This window comes from Lolium perenne, chromosome 1 (genome assembly GCF_019359855.2).
Source record: "Lolium perenne isolate Kyuss_39 chromosome 1, Kyuss_2.0, whole genome shotgun sequence".
In the NCBI taxonomy this organism is placed as follows: Eukaryota; Viridiplantae; Streptophyta; class Magnoliopsida; order Poales; family Poaceae; genus Lolium; species Lolium perenne.
This window is the reverse complement of record NC_067244.2, coordinates 59,223,443-59,240,738: the sequence shown is the minus strand read 5'-3', so window position 1 is coordinate 59,240,738 and position 17,296 is coordinate 59,223,443.

The following is a 17,296-nucleotide window of genomic DNA, read 5'->3' as shown; positions in this document are numbered from 1 at the left end:
TTCAATACCACAATAGTTTTTAAGCTATTTGTCCCATGAGCTATATATTGTAAAGGTGAAGAATGGAAATTTTAAAGGTAGCACTCAAGCAATTTACTTTGGAATGGCGGAGAAATACCATGTAGTAGGTAGGTATGGTGTACACAAATGGCATAGTGGTTGGCTCAAGGATTTTGGATGCATGAGAAGTATTCCCTCTCGATACAAGGTTTAGGCTAGCAAGGTTATTTGAAACAAACACAAGGATGAACCGGTGCGGCAAAACTCACATAAAAGACATATTGTAAACATTATAAGACTCTACACCGTCTTCCTTGTTGTTCAAACTCAATACTAGAAATTATCTAGACCTTAGAGAGACCAATTATGCAAACCAAATTTTAGCATGCTCTATGTATTTCTTCATTAATAGGTGCAAAGTATATGATGCAAGAGCTTAAACATGAGCACAACAATTGCCAAGTATCACATTATTTAAGACATCATACCAATTACTACATGTAGCATTTTCCGTTTCCAACCATATTACAATTAACGAAGCAGTTTCAACCTTCGCCATGAAAATTAAAAGCTAAGAACACATGTGTTCATATGAACCAGCGGAGCGTGTCTCTCTCCCACACAAGCATTTATTCAAATAAAAACAAAAACAACAGACGCTCCAAGTAAAGTGCATAAGATGTGACCGAATAAAAATATAGTTTCAAGAGAAGGAACCTGATAATTTGTCGATAAAGAAGGGATGCCCAAGTGCCTTGGGCATCCCCAAGCTTAGATGCTTGAGTCTTCTTGATATATGCAGGGGTGAACCACCGGGGCATCCCCAAGCTTAGAGCTTTCACTCTTCTTGATCATAGTATATCATCCTCCTCTCTTGACCCTTGAAAACTTCCTTCACAACAAACTCGAAACAACTCATTAGAGGGTTAGTGCATAATCAAAAACTCACATGTTCAGAGGTGACACAATCATTCTTAACACTTCTGGACATTGCTCAAAGCTACTGGAAGTCAATGGAACAAAGAAATCCATCCCACATAGCAAAAGAAGCAATGCGAAATAAAAGGCAGAATCTGTCAAAACAGAACAGTCCGTAAAGACGAATTTTATTGAGGCACCAGACTTGCTCAAATGAAAATGCTCAAATTGAATGAAAGTTGCGTACATATCTGAGGATCACTCACGTAAATTGGCATAATTTTCTGAGTTACCTACAGAGAATTTTTTCCAGATTCGTGACAGCAAAGAAATCTGTTTCTGCGCAGTAATCCAAATCTAGTATGAACCTTACCATCAACGACTTTACTTGGCACAACAAGACACAAAACTAAGATAAGGAGAGGTTGCTACAGTAGTAAACAACTTCCAAGACACAAATATAAAACAAAGTACTGTAGCAAAATAACACATGGGTTATCTCCCAAGGAGTTCTTTCTTTATAGCCATTAAGATGGGCTCAGCAGTTTTAATGATGCACTCATAAGAAATAGTATTTGAAGCAAAAGAGAGCATCAAGAGGCAAATTCAAAACAAATTTAAGCCTAACATGCTTCCTATGCATAGGAATCTTGTAAATAAACAAGTTCGTGAAGAGCAAAGTAACAAGCATAAGAAGATAGAACAAGTGTAGCTTCAAAAATTTCAGCACATAGAGAAGTGTTTTAGTAACATGAAAATTTCTACAACCATATTTTCCTCTCTCATAATAACTTTCAGTAGCATCATGAGCAAACTCAACAATATAACTATCACATAAAGCATTCTTATCATGAGTCTCATGCATAAAATTATTACTCTCCACATAAGCATAATCAATTTTATTAGATGTAGTGGGAGCAAATTCAACAAAGTAGCTATCATTATTATTCTCATCAAGTGTAGGAGGCATATTGTAATCATAATCAAATGTACTCTCCATAGTAGGTGGCACCAAAAGACCACTATCATTATAATCATCATAAATAGGAGGTAAAGTATCATCAAACTAAATTTCCTCCTCAATGCCCGGGGGACTAAAAAGATCATGCTCATCAAAGCCAGCTTCCCCAAGCTTAGAATTTTCCATATCATTAGCAACAATGGTGTTTAAAGTATTCATACTAGTATGTTCCATGGGTTTTTTAATTTTCAGATCAAACCATCCATGTCTTAAATCAGGAAATAGAATAAGAAGCTCATTGTTGTCCATTATGCCTAACTAGTGTAAACAAGAAACAAAAAGATGCAATTGCAGGATCTAAAGGAAATAGCTTCGAGCACAAACACAATGGCGCCATAAAAATCTTGTTACTGAACCGGAGTATGAGTGCCTTTTACCTTTCCTCCTCCCAACGGCGCCGAGAAAAGTGCTTGATGTCTACGGGAGCTTCTATTCTTGTAGACAGTGTTGGGCCTCCAAGAGCAGAGGTTTGTAGAACAGCAGCAAGTTTCCCTTAAGTGGATCACCCAAGGTTTATCGAACTCAGGGAGGAAGAGGTCAAAGATATCCCTCTCATGCAACCCTGCAACCACAAAGCAAGGAGTCTCTTGTGTCCCCAACACACCTAATAGGTGCACTAGTTCGGCGAAGAGATAGTGAAATACAGGTGGTATGAATATATATGAGCAGTAGTAAGTGCGAGAAAAGTGCTTGGCTGCGTGTAGTAAGTAAAGAGGCAGTAGAACAGTAAACAAGCAGCGATAGCAGTATTTGGAAACAAGGCCTAGGGAATATACTTTCACTAGTGGACACTCTCAACATCGATCACATAATAAAACCACTCTACACTCTATTGTTGGATGATGAACACCAATTGCGTAGGGCTACAAGAGCACCTCAATGCCGGAGTTAACAAGCTCCACAATATTCGATATTCATGTTTAAATAACCTTAGAGTGCATGATAGATCAACACAACTATACCAAGTACTAACATAGCATGCACACTGTCACCTTCATACTATGAGAGGAGGAATAGATCATATTAATACCATCATAGTAATAGTTAACTTCATAATCTACAAGAGATCATAATCATAAACTACGCCAAGTACTACATGATGCACACACTGTCACCATTACATCATGAAGGAGGAATAGAGTACTTTAATAACATCACTAGAGTAGCACATAGATGAATAGTGATACAAAACATATTGCAATCATAAAGGGATATAAATAAGCACTTCACTATGCCATTCATAACAGTGAATAAGTATTCTGTGAAATATAGCCTAAGAGACCCACACGGTGCACATACTGTCACCTTTACACACGTGGGACAAAGAGTCTCCGGAGATCACATAAGTAAAATTCACTTGACTAGCATAACGACATCTAGATTACAAGCATCATCATATGAATCTCAATCATGTAAGGCAGCTCATGAGATTATTGTATTGAAGTACATAGGAGAGAGATTAACCACATAGCTACCGGTACAGCCCCGAGCCTCGATGGAGAACTACTCCCTCCTCATGGGAGACATCAGCGGTGATGAAGATGGCGGTGGTGTCGATGGAGAAGCCTTCCGGGGGCACTTCCCCGTCCCGCGGCGTGCTGGAACAGAGAGTCCTATCCCCCAGATCTTGGCTTCGCGATGGCGGTGGCTCTGGAAGGTTTTTGCGGGTTTCGTCGATCGTGATAGGGTTTTCGCGACGGAGGCTTTAAGTAGGCGGAAGGGCAGCCTCGGAGGGGGCCTGGTGGGCCCACACACTAGGGGGCGCGGCCCCCCCTCTGGCCGCGCCAGGGTGGCGTGTGGGGCCCCCAGGGCTCCTCTCCGGTACTTCTTCGATGCTCTGGAACCTTCCGGGAAAAATAGGGATCTGGGCGTTGATTTTGTCCAATTCCGAGAATATTTCCTTACTAGGATTTCTGAAACCAAAAACAACAGAAAACAGGAACTGGCACTGCGGCATCTCGTCAATAGGTTAGTTTCGGAAAACGCATAATAATGACATAAAGTATGCATAAAACATGTAGATATCATCAATAATGTGGCATGGAACATAAGAAATTATCGATACGTCGGAGACGTATCAATAACTATACCAAGTATGTTAGAACCATAGTCCTTAATTTAAAGAAGGCTTATTTAGAGCATATCACATAGAGAAATCCGGGAGTTATAGGTGGTATATTCTAAACAATCATGTGTTTAGAGTAGACATGTTAGAACTAATTGTATTATAGGAAGTAGTCCTCAATAGCACATATATATGGTATACTATTTGTTAGTACTTCCAAAGAAAACTAGGTTAACTTCAACTATCCCAGGCCATTTTGTTTCAAGTTTGTCTCATTGCAAATGTGCAATTAAGATAAATGTTGAGACAAATAGTAGAAATTCACGTATTCGTGCTAAGTATCACAACTTAAACCTATCTTATGTGGTGTTATATACTACACATCTGAGCCTGATGTTTAGGGATGTCTTACCCAACTTTTATATTCAAGCATATAAGGACGTGTATTATAAGCACAAATCTGGATTTTCTTGGATTTTATTGGATTTTCATTGATTGACTAGATCCATACATGAAGTTTGACTTTGATATGCAAATGCATGTTGCAATATCAAGCTCTTACTTGATGTTATAGGTCTAGAGGGTAAAGGTATTCGTGTAAGGAAGTGACGAATTCTGAAGATTTTGAAGACAAGATGAAGGTTCACTGGAAGAAGGAAGTACAGTTGTGGGAAGCAACCACAATACTCTAAAGGAAGGACCAATCGAACTCACTTCTATCCTTAATCAAGGAGTACTTCAACATGGAAGTACCATGAAAGTGAGAAAAATAGTGAATATGGAGCAGTAGAAGTGGAGCCGTATTCATTATGGAAGAAGGGAATGCAAGTGAAGTCACTTACAATACTATTTTCATAGTGTCAACAAGTGGTTTTCTTGCAAAACAAACCCTGGAAGAAGGAAAATAGACAAGTGAAGTCGTAGCTGGCATAATAAGACCGCAGCTGATATAGGATAATCATGAAGAGAAAGTGTGTGAAGTGAGGTATATCTTAACTAAAACTATAAAAGTAGCCACAACTGGTAGGTAGATGTTGACTAGAACTATATATAGCCACAACTGGTATTCAATAAGCCACATCTGGTGCTAGATAGTCTGCAGCTGGTACCAGATAGCCCACAACTGATATCAAGTAAGCCATATCTCATGTTAGATAGTCTGCAGCTGGTAACAAATAGTCCACAGCTTAATCGTTCTTTCACTCTAAAGGAAAGAGGGATTCCACAACTGGTATCCCGTAGCTGGTAAACATTTAGTCGGGAGATTCACATCGGATACCTACAATTGTGTGGATACACCACAAAGAATTCTTCGTGAGACTTTAGAAAAGTACAAACTATACGCTAGACCAAGACTAACCTTCTAACCTTGGAGTTTAATGATTAGAAGAAAGGAAGTTTGAAGATCATTAATAAACTCCAAGGGGGAGAGGAAGGCTGAAGGAGAAGTATTAAGATATTATTTGTAGTGTGATAGATGGAGAAAAAGGTCTGAACTGAAAGGAAGTCCGATCTTATTTTTATAAGGTTGTTGGGAAGTACCCATATAAAAGTACTCTCAGGAGGTTGTCAGACCAGAATCCGAGGTTCATAACTCGAGGAAGTAAGGGTTAGACCTTAACTTGAGTAGGTAATTGTAATTACTCAGAAGTAAAAGAGCTCAAGTAAGTCTAAGATAATGAAGTTGGATGAAGAAGTTATCGGAGGACAATCAAAGCCTAAGAAGATACTATACGAAGGAGTTTGACCATACTAAAATATAAGCCTATTCGAAAGATTCCTTTCATGGAACCTAAAGAAACCAAAAGAAGGATAACTAGCATAAATTAGAAGCCATGATTGGATGGACTAAATGAGTCTAATCCATTCGCAGGACTAAACTACCAGGACCATGCCTATTGTAAATACCTTACGAAGTACCATTACTTTCGTTATGGTAGTAAGGGACAACAATACCTTACTTTAAACAAATCCTTTAGACTTAAGGTTTGGACACCGCAGCTGGCACCGTAGTGCCATATTACACCGTAGCTGGTAGAACCAAGTTTTTGGGTATCTGATAGGAAGCTATCACCACAACCGTTAGTAAAGCCCATTAGCATAAGAAGTTGTCCTAATCCAAGGATCTTTGAAGAATAAGACTAGAAGTTTCGAATGTTAGAAGAAATCATAGAAAGGAAGAAAGTATCAGTGCTAGACATCAGAAGACTCCGGGAAGGATCTGGACAAGGGATATATTTAATTATATCTAAAGAGATCACCATGGAGTTGAAAGGATTGTGATCTGTTCAAGTTCGTTCCACATTCCGAAACGTGAGAGCGTTCGAACTTCGGGACGAAGTTCAGTTTAAGGGGGAGAGGCTGTAATATCCCATGTTTAGAGGCTATAAAATGAGAAAACACCAAAGTGTGCATTGCATTCATGCATAGAAAATCCGGGGAATTTTCGCGCTTTAAAATAAAACTTACCACAGTAACTGAAGTTTCACTTGACTTGCTGGAATGGAAGTAGATCATCAAGTCAAGCGCTATAAACTTCACTGTGATCTTTGCTAAAACCTTGTTTTGGGTAGAGATGATTTGATCTATGGATTAGATCAAATAGAATTAGCTTTACAACAACACATTCTCTAAGAATCAAACCCTAACTTAATAACACTTAAAAGTTAGCAACTACCTTTGTGTGGAATTTAATTCATTTATAAATAAGGTAGACCACAGGGTCTAAAGTGCATAAAAGCCACACATTCTTATTTAAATCATAACTTATTAAACATATGGAATATCATAAAACTAAATCCGTTTACATTACGAATTATAGTTCAAACTATTTGAATAAAACTAACTATGAGTATTTTGAAACTCATATGATCATGCGTTGGTGAAATCAAACACCAACTATCCAAGTTTGAGGAATAACCTTCAACTTTGACCTTTTGACCAATATTATAACATAAATCCAATCATACATGATATGGTGCACTATCCACAATATATTTAGTAACAAATGCCACTTGGCTATCCAAAAATAAATCATATGAGAGGATAATGATCTTGCCACATAGGATGAAAATATCTACATGACTTGAATCCCAAGCTTTGCCACCTCATGCTCAAAGGATTGCTATGGATGAGGGCATGACAACCAAGCACCTTACTCATCAAACCAACACAAGAGTCACCACCTATGTGTCATGATACTAGAGCTTGCCCAAGCCTATAAATAGAGCCACACCCTTCATCCATTTGATCACCTTGTAGCATGATACAAGGAAGAAAACACATAGAGCAACTCCATGTGAATTAGCTAGGATCAAGATGAAGAAGCTAGGAGGTGGAGGCATACCACAAGATGAAGGTTTATCAGATTTCCTGAAGAACAAGCTACAGAAGATACCAAGGTAGAATTCCTAGGGAAATCATATATTTAGAGGATCATATCATCATCTCTTGAGTAGGACCTTAGGATATTCCAAGACACTGAGAAGTGAGAGAAGTTATAATACTAACCATAGCAATGTTCATACAAGAATATTAGAAAAGTACTAATCCTAGTTGTTCAAGTCAATATTTGATCTTGGAGGTGAGAACCCTATTCCAATAGCAATACCTTAGGAAACCAATTCCATAATCATCATAACTTGGTATTAATTATAAACCCTAAGAATCTAGGATGAGGTTGATGAGAAGAATATTAAAGAGGGATTAGTGAGGAATGAGTGGATCTTGTATAATGCATGATTATACCTTGTAGATATAGATGATAAGTTAAACCCATATGATTAAAAGATATCATCTACCACATAAAATAATAAGTATATCACTAGTAGTTAACCCCAGACCAATCCTCATGCCTTGTATGGAGGAGTAACCCTAGCTAGCCAATAAAACATGATCAAATCATATGCCATATCTTAATCCTAGTTGTGTATCACATTGGGGATCATAACTAAAACCCTCGGCCATATTTGAATTCCAATCCAAGCATCACTTTGGATCATAAGTAGAACCCTGCCATGTCTCATGCCTATTTATACTTCAACTAGTGAAGCATTACCAAAACCCTAAACCTTTTCACATAGGATCCAACCCACATAAAATAATATGTTCTAACTTGTGCATCATGGATCACAAGTATAAACTAAGCCATATGTACTTGGGACTAAATATCATTTGGTGAGTAGAATGAAACCAATATCCAAATCATCTTCTTAAACCTTAAGTATTATCATTCACATAAAATCATGAGCTAATTCCATTTTACCATTTGTTAAACCCTAACCATAATTAAATTGTATGTGAATGATCACTATGGTTAAGCACTAGAAAAATAGAATGTGTTCACCATGCATATGTTCTACATTTCAAATCAATTAAAACAGGTTTAATTCCTTAATTAACAAAGGAATTAAGATTGATAACAAAACCCATTTCTATTTCAATTAAAACCTCACACAATATCAACCTAATAAAAAGTTGAATATGTATTTAAAAAGTAACACTATGCAATAAGTAATAATATTAAGTTATCTTGCTATTCATAATTTAAAATCTGCAAGGCAAAACAGAATTCAAATTTAAATTCAAATAGCAATTTTCAAATCAGAAAATAAAAAGAACAAATAGAAAAGAGAGAGAGAGAGGAGCATACCTGGCAGGCCGAAGCAGCCCGATGCCAACCTAGCAGCAGCCCAACTCCACGGCCCAGTCCAGCCCATGACCACTTACCATTTCGTCGCTGGCCGAAAACAAAACGAAGGCGTCGTCTTCCTCCACGGCATCGACAGCGCAGAGAGGAAGCTCCACCACTTCCTCGATGAGGATAAGCTCGGCCCGGGCACCGCAGAAGGTTCCAGAACTCCACCCTATACTCCTCGCGTCCGAGCCTATCCAAAACCATCAAGATTCACGCCCAGAACAACGACGACATTGTCGTCCTATCCCGACCACTGCCGCCGGCGAGATGACGTTTCTGACCACCTCGAGCCCTATAAGTATGTCTGGAGCGCCGCCAGGAAACCCTAGCACCTCTCCACCTATCCATTTCTTCTCAGATCTCCTCTAGCCCTCGGTTTCTTCCTCTACTGGTCGCCGGTGACCATCATGGCACCGTCGACTGGAGCCACCCCGGAGTCCACCGTTGGGTCGAGGAGGTGCGCCTGGCCACGTAGATCATCCTGGAGGACTAGAGCATCAGGGGAAGCCAAGTCGAGGAAGAATTTTGGCGTTCCCTTTCCGTCGGGTTCACCGGGAAAGCATCAATCGCCATCGTCTCCGGCAGCCATCGATGTCTCCGACCTCACCCACATCTTCACGGTGAGCTCGCGCATCTAATGAACCAAGTTTCGCTTCCTAGATCTCTCTGTAGCTCTCAGTCAATACCTCGCCGGAGTGCACCGCCGCGGGACATAGTTTCTGACGAAGCTCCGGTGACCCCCTTGCAAAACCATCACCACCAGTAGCTTTGTCTCGCAGTCCTCGTTCGAATAAGCCTAGCCGCGCATCTCGGGAGGCCGTAAATCGGCGGCGCCACCGTGCTCTGGCCGCCGGCGTTTAAACGTCGGTGAGGTCAAAGCTCACGGTCAATTTTGACCAGTCCTGGCCAACGTGGCATCTGACGTGTAAATTGACCCCACCAGTCAGTCTCAGTGGCTAGGGTATGAACCGGTACGTTTAGTGTTTTCGTTTTAATTTCAAATTCCAGAAAAATGCTGAAACTTTGTAAAATCATAGAAAATTTATTTCAACTCAGAAAAATATGAATAATATATCAAAATGTTCACAGAAATAAACTCTATTCAAATAAAATATAAAACCAAAATGTGTGTCAAAATAAAAATTCACTTATTTTTAACCTTATTAATTATGCCATTTCAATTATTTAAAATACAATTTGAATTCAATAATTAGTGAAGTTTCAAAATTAAATTTTAACTATTCAGTAACTAAGTAAAATGTTAAGATTAATTTTATTTATCATATTTGCATTAACTTAATTGTTAGTGGTAATTCATAAACCCTAATTTGCAAATTACCATTTACCATTTTCTTTAAATAGTAATAACTCAAGAAAATATTATAAGTCAATATTATTTTGGTAGATCAAAACTTATTTACTTAAACATTCTTAAGTTAACAAGTTAAATACTTTAAACCTAATAACAATTATTAAACCCTGATTCTTAATTAAACCTAAATAAGAATTACTCTAATTATTAAATCTTGTAAAAGTTAATAAAATGTTAAACCATTACTAATTTTGATTCAACGTAATTAGTAACCACAACTCTATTACCAATCATCATTTTAGGAGTTATACCATAATTTAGAAACCCTAGTTTCAATTTGAGTAAGACGTTGATTCCATTATTTCATGTGATCATCTCAAATTGTTTCAATTCTAAAACCCTAAAGATTTAACCCATGTGATCATTCCACTTTAGAAGCAACTCTAAAACCCTAGTTTTGTGTCACATGTGATCATGTGAGATTTACTTAACTTATAGAACTCTAATAAGCAACAATTGAATTCATGCTCAAGATCTACTATCATAAAACCAAGTCACAGGAGACTATCATCTCATGTATTTATTTTTAGTTAACACTTGTATGATCCACTAGTACCACTTAATTATAAACCCTAGCTTGTTAAACTCACATTGACACCATTGATCACCATACCACACCATTAGGATCAACCTCAACCATCATAATTTAGTAGAACCATAACTATGAACCCTAGTATCAACCTTGTGTAATAATTCACAACACATGTTCCTATCCCACTAAACCCTACTTAGCAAATGATAAGCCACTTAGATTAGAAACCATTAGTGATTACTTAGTGAAGTAAATGTGAAGCCATAGTAAACCTAATAGCAAAATTATGGAACCATCTTAATAACCATCTTTTGATATGATGCTTAGAAAAAAAACCATAGCAATAAACCTACCACTACTTGTTATATAGAAACCATTCCAAGTTAAGAACCAACTAGTTCCTATTAGTGAAAATAAATGAACCAATACTAAACCCTAGAGTTATCTAGCTCCTAGGTATAATAGTTCATATTCTTATTTAACCTGTTCTTCAAAAGTTATTCTTTTGAAGTACAAATGTCAATCAAACCTTAGAAGCCTAATCCTTCTTTGAAATGCTCATTACGTCTTAAACAACATGTTCTTCAAAAGTTATTCTTTTGAAGTATGGTAGAAGTAATCATCAACCATGTTCTGTAGAACCTAAAATTGACAACTGTTCTTTATATATTATTCCAGCACTACTCTTTATGTGTATGATTGTTACGATGTCTTATATCACTTGGATATGATGCTAATATAAACAAACCCTAATAAGAACCTTGTGTGAGAACCATTCTAAAAGTGCAACCAACCCTAAAGAAATCTTTACAACTCATACATCCTAAATCATCGGGGTTAGGTTACGCTCGGGACGATTGCATCTCATACTATGCATTATAGCATATTTCCCAATTCTTTAAACATTGTCCTTACCAGACGATGATGGTATTTCAGAATTTGGAGTTATCACATATCGAAGCTTTTGCCTGCATAATCTTGCAGTCAAGAAAGGCAAGTTCATCGCTTGCTCATGTCATTTGATTATTTGTATCAAACTATATGCAAAGTACTATACTTATCACTCATGCATTGAAAAGCAAAGTATTATTTTACAATTATGAATATGACTATGTGGTGGGCAATGGAACCATGGTATGTGTTGATATGGTGGAGGTTCCATTGCATGGGTACTACTCATCTAGGACTAAGTATCAATGCCGTCCAGTGATTCTAGCGCCGTACATATCGCGTTGACCATAAGATCTATAATGGCTCTGGGGAAGTCAGCTGTATCTTTTCCCTTCTGCACGCCAATGGATTGGTAGAGCCGCGGGGTGTTGGAGGCACTGCCGTAGGTTGGGATAGCCTTTTAAATCCCCATCCATTAGTGATGTTGGGCTCTACGATCTATGATGGATTGTCCACAGTGCACCATGAGTAAAGCCGTATTATCGGGAGAAGTCTACTGGGGGTGTACGGGTGGACAAAAGGGTGGGTTTGCAGTCGCGGAGAAGGCGGTGTGGACTTGGATCTTACACCTGGCCTCACACCAAAGGAAGTGTGGACGAGCATGCTACTCGGTTGGCAACAAGGATAAGTTCTCTTATGGGAAAAGTAACGCAACTCTGCAGAGTGTATCAAATTGTGGCTGTCACTCCCTGTTCCGGGAAGGGAGCTATGAACGCGGGCAGAAAGGAACTCCACGAAGTTCTGGTCAACCTGTGAAGACTGACGGGCATAGTTTTCAGAATAAAATAAACCTTTTGAAGAAATGTTTATGAAAACTTGCATTGGCCTATGACTTTCTGGTCTATGGTTGTAGCTAGTGCATGATACACCTATTTCCTAATATGAACTTGCTGAGTACGCTCGTACTCATTCCCTCCCATTTGAACCCCCTTCTTAGATCAAGGCACCGAAGGAGAAACTACCGTGGAACTCGAAGACAAAGGAATCAACTGCAACAAGATAAAGAATCCAATCAAAGAAGTCAATGGAGTCAACTTCTGCCTCAGCTAAAGTGGAAACTTAGATTAGTAATAGAAGGGAACCTTTCCCTAATCCTAGCACCTAAGTAGCTAGATTTCTATAGTAAGCCAAGTAGCTCATAAACTTGAGTTAGCAATAAGATAGACTACGAGTCGTTCTTCTGGAGCTTTATTTGAAGTTTTACCTCACTGTAAAGTAGGAGACTATGTTGATCTTATGTAAACAGTTCGTGTGTACTTCTATAGACATACCTTGGACTCGCATATGTTTCTGTTGTACCACTCTGAGAGATGTAATCTGAGTGGAACGGTGTTTCACTTGTGTTATGTCAACGACTTGTGTACTACACCATGAAGTGGTACGCTGGGTCATCACATCACCCGCCCTATTTAAAGATACAATAACCACTTGTCTCAACTCCCACGGTTGTTGCTTATTCAACGGTACTACGGAAAGGGGTTCCTCACGGAGGGGGGGGGAGAGAGGGGGAGCCATAGGGCGGTGAGTCACCGGGACGGAGTCACACAAGTTACCCAGGTTCAGATCTCGTAACGGTTGTAAGATCCTACGTCATGCTATAATTCACTACGAGGCAACAAGTCACGATTTACAATGGTTGGGTTGTGCCACAAGGGATCCGAGAATCCGACTGATGGCTCCCAAGTGTAATAGATAAATTGTAATACTTTTCAATAGGAAAGGTTGTCGAACCCACGAGAAGCTGAAGGTATTGGTTAGCAGAATCGACATGAAAGCAATAGCAATAAAGTAACAGTTTTGATGTTTTTGGGTGTATAATTTGCAATAAAAATAAAGTACGAAAAGTAAATAGGAAATAAGTAAATGCTCTCGATAAGAGAAAAGCCCAATCCTCTATGCAACAAGAGGACAAGCTCAAGTATGTGTGCTTATATGAGACTAAAGTTCCCCAGGGCGGCATGGATTCAATAGCATCTGAGTTCTAAACAATTTGGTAAATATTTTGTCAAGCTTTATTCAATTAGGGGCGGAGCCTTAATTAGGTGCAACCATAGATATTAGCAAATACACCCCTTATGATGGGTCCTAGAGCCACTTTCATGAGCGAGTATAGGAATCATTAAGACATAAATATCTCATCATAGCTATAAGATCTGGGGTCCCTCACATAAACCCCTCTAATGCAACTCATAGTGTTGGAATACGATTTCTGTCATTTCGACCCTTTCAACACTAATGCATTACATTAAAGTGCATCCCTATGATCCCATATAGGTGACGCAATATGCAGTTGACGTTCGCATAAAACCATCATAGAACAACATAAAAGATAGAAAATTTGACCAAATACTCATTGCACATCATATAGAATCATAACCAGATCATCATATGCCCTCTGGAATGTGGGGAACTACTCACAAATGTCAAACATGATATGGACCAGAGGCATAATAATTACAACACAATCTGAATATATAATCTCTCCATCAAATAATGACGAAGTACAACCACGAACATGCAATAGCACTAAAACAATATACAGGGTTCAATTCAACACAAACTATGAGGGGGATGACGTCGATCTCGTAGATGGAGATGATGGTGATAATGGTGCTGATGGAGATGTTGATGGAGATGCCTCCTCCCTAGCCAAGGAGGAGTGGGGATGTCGATGGTGTCGATTCACCAGAGGCACCGTTGTAACAGGATCTACCATCTCCCGAGTAGGAGAGAACTTTCGCCTCAGCCGCCGCCTCTATAAATCTCGGGAAAATACGGCTTAGGTTTTAGGAGAAACGGAGCTTCTGGTATAAAGGGGGGCCCGAGGCGACTCTAGAGGGGCGAACGAGGTTGGGTGGCGCGCCCAACCAGGTAGGGCGCGCCACTTGTGTCCGTTCGCACCTCGTGCCCCCTCTCGCATGGTTCTTTCGCTCATGGCCTTTTTTGGGTGAAAAACCGATCATGTATTTTTTCCTTGATTTTTAGCGATCTAGAAAGTCCTAAAACAGACAAAATACGAAGAAGGAGGTTTTCTGCCTCCGAGGAATTAAATATCAATGGAGGGAACTTTGTAGGAAAGTCCCGGAAATCGACTAAAAATGCATAAACAACAATATATGAAGACAAATAACAATGAAAACTAACCCTATATGTAGCAATAATGATGATGCAAATGCACGTATCACTGGCTTATAAAGGCTCCATATTTAGGGTTACAGGTGTAGAGATCCTACCAGATACAACTAAGCCTAGACTAAGTTATGTATTCCTTGTCATGCACGTCACGGATCCAACCGGCCTTAACAATGGGCCGGATCCCCTGAACGGATCCCATCTTTGTTGTTTTCTGGCAACTGGGCCTCCAGGTTGGGCCATAGGCCTCACCACCATTTGTGGTCCATCTGGGCTTACCGGAATCAAGGGCATGTCACGGTATACCTAGTTAGCATATCCACAACACTCAAAGAGCATTAAAATGATGCTAGGTGTCTCTCTCAAAAAAATGCCGCTAAGTGTGATCGAGCACTTTTCCACCCTTGCCCCACTAGGGGCCATTTGTGCTTGTTTTAGGCGTACATGAATGCCATCAAGTAAGCACCATGTCGGGTTTTCTCTTCTTAAATCTTCTCGGATCTAAAAGTCACCACGGTAATGATGTTTCTTTAGATGCAGCTAAGGTAGCATCCCTTTTGGATTCTGTCTCGATGACGCTTGGATTTAGGTGTTGGATGTTGGTTTCCGTGTGATACAAGTTGTTAGCAGTGGATTTGATGAATAATCATCTAGTATGGAAATTGCATAGTAGATCTTGTTAGCATCTCAAATTGTGTTTGTTCTCCCATATTCTCTCTCTCTCGCTCGTTCGTGTTCGAGCATGGGGCCATGGCCCCCATTCCTAGGCAAGCTCTGCCACTATGAACAGTGGAACATCTGTGTTGTGTGTCGCCCTAGACCCTACAAAATCAATCGACCGGCCATGCGTGGTGGCCTCCACTTACTCCTAAATCGGGACTAAGGCAAGGGACCAAGGGTGTCATTTTATTACTCTATTTTTAACGAGAAACCACTTATTTCACTAATAAAAAACCAAGTTACATGAACAAAAAGTTAAAACTGAAAACATACATGGAAGAAAATGGTTATCCTAAAAACTTCGCAAAAACTTGAAGGGAGTCTTTTCCAATTCCAATTGATATTCAAATTCCAACTAATATCACCAAGGGAAATTAGAGATTTTGCCTTACCATATCGTGTATTTTCATCAATAGAAAACTAGTGCTGAACTGAGGATCAAGATGATATGGCACGCCTCCCATGACCATATTGTATGGGATTTCACTCATAGGACAAGTGGCATAGCTCAAAGGATCACATCTTCCTGCAAATTGCAGAGATGGCAGTACCATGATTTTCACAACTAAATAAACATAATAGATTATTTTAGTACAATAGCATCTACGATATTAGGCTGGTGCGGTATATTTTCTCGAGTAGCTCTGAGGTGGATAATCTGGAAGAATGGTAGTTCCCCTTTACTGCACTCATTAAACAAACGTGTGTGGAGTAAATACATCCCCAAATGTGTTTACCCACAAGATAAAAAATCCAAGTGTTTTTGTCCCCCTTAAATATACTTATGGATTAAATTACCTCGTATCCTTGTGGGATCAAGTGGTTGATAACGTGTCGATTATCTAGAGGATGCATGTTTTAAATTACAACTCTAGCCTATATTCTTTGTGGAAATACGCCTAAAATCAATGATGAAGCTTCCAGCGTCAGCTGTCTCCCACAATCCATGTGGCCGGGAGGAGGTGAATGTTGAAGAGAGTTGGCCAGAAGGAAGGGCCGGTCCACAGAATTTAGGAGCCCTAGGGCGACCCTTGTTCATAGTTGCAGAGCTTGCCTGGGGATGGGGCCATGCCCTCTACTTTTGAAAATTCTTTTTCTTCCAGGTGCATGGTTAAGTGCTTAGATGATTTTCATCTCGTCAAAATACCATTAAAATGATAACTTTTATTGATATTTCATCATCGTCTTAATATTTTAAGATCCTACGTAGACAAGCATAAAAAGGCACGAAAACGATGTAAATATTTCATCATTGCCTTAATATTTTAAGATCCAAGTGTTTTTGTCCCCCTTAAATATACTTATGGATTAAATTACCCCGTATCCTTGTGGGATCAAGTGGTTCATGAAGTGTTGGTTATCTAGAGGATGCATGTTTTGAATTACAACTCAAGCCTATATTCTTTGCGGAAATACGCCTAAAATCAATGAGAAAGCTTCCAACGCCAGCTATTTTCCACAATCCATGTGGTCGTGAGGAGGTGAATGTGGAAGAGAGTTGGCCAGAAGGGAGGGCTCGGCCACAGATTTTAGGAGCCCTAGGGCGACACACAACATCGATGTTCCCTTGTTCACAGTTGCAGAGCTCGCCTAGGGATGGGGGCCATGCCCCCTACTTCAGAAAAAACTTTAACGATATCTCTAATATTAATACTCCCTCCATCTCAAAATATAAGGCATTTAAGGGTTACTCAAAAGTCAACGTTTTTAAAGTTTGATCGAGTTTATACATAAAAATATAAACGATTACAATGTTGAATTAATATCAATAGATTCATACTAATCTTTACTACGTTGATATCATTATTATTACTCATATGAGGTAACATATGTGTAACTAGACATGGTAGAGGCTGGGTATATCCCCCATTTCGAAGAAAAAAAACTAG